At 31.9% G+C, this 1,084-nt stretch overlaps 1 protein-coding gene across 1 annotated transcript in view; it reads left to right on the top strand.

Moving 5' to 3' along the window:
* The window catches only part of WDR72 (WD repeat domain 72), a 266,498-nt gene that overhangs the window by 54,192 nt on the left and 211,222 nt on the right, over positions 1–1,084 (top strand). The gene's annotated exons all lie outside the window — the stretch shown is intronic.

Below are 1,084 nucleotides of genomic sequence, written 5' to 3'. Positions count from 1 at the left end.
GAAGCCAGAGAAACAAAGGAAAAATGGACAAATTGGAATTAATAAAATTTTAAAACTTTTCTGCATCAAAGGACATTATCAAGACTTTGAAAAGTCAATCTATGGAATAGGAAAAGTTATTTGCAAATCATACATCTGATAATGGTTTAATATTCAAAATATATAAATAACTCATAACACAGCAACACAAAGACAAACAATTTTTAAGGACATAGAACTTGAATAGATATTTCTCCAAAGAAGATTTGCAAATGGCCAAATAAGCATATGAAAAGACTATCAATATCATTAGTTTTCAGAGAAATGCAAATCAAAATCATGAGATACCATTTCATATTTACTAGGATTCTCATAATTTAAAAAAGTGAAAAATAAAAAGTATTGACAAGGATGTGGAAAATAGGAACTCTTGCACATTGTTGGTGGAGATATAAAATGGTGCACCACTGTAAAAAACAGTTTGGCAGTTCCTCAAAAAGTTAAACATAGAATTACCATATATGACCCAGCAATTCCACTCCTAGGTGTATGCCCCAAAGAAATAAAAACATATGCCCACGTAGAAACTTGTGCACAAATTTTTATTGTAGCATTATTCATAATGGCCCAAAGGTAGAAACAATCAAAATATCTATCAGTGGAGGAAAGAAGAAACAAATTGTACTATACACAATGGTGAACTATTAATATTATTCCAACCTAAAAAGGAATTAAGTACTGATACATGCTACAACCTGGATGAACCTTGAAAGCATTATGCTAAGTGAAAGAAACCAAACACACAGGCAAAATCACATATTAGATGATTCTTTTGAATCTAATGAAATAACCAGAATAGATGAATCTATGGAGACAGAAAGCAGACTGGTGGTTGCTAGAAGATGGGAGGAGAATGGAGATTGATTACTTGACCGGTACAGGGTGTTCTGGGGTGATGAAAAAGTTTTAAACTAGAGAGAGATAGTGTTTGTACAACATTATGAAAGCATAAGTGCCACTGAATTGTGTGGTTAATGTATGTTATGTCAATTTCACCTCAATTAAAATCCCCCCAAAATACAGTAAGTATAAAGACGTTTTTAAA

The sequence above is a fragment of the Propithecus coquereli genome, unplaced genomic scaffold (genome assembly GCF_000956105.1).
Source record: "Propithecus coquereli isolate 6110/MARCELLA unplaced genomic scaffold, Pcoq_1.0 Scaffold57, whole genome shotgun sequence".
In the NCBI taxonomy this organism is placed as follows: domain Eukaryota; kingdom Metazoa; phylum Chordata; class Mammalia; order Primates; family Indriidae; genus Propithecus; species Propithecus coquereli.
This window is presented reverse-complemented; position numbering and strand designations above follow the sequence as displayed.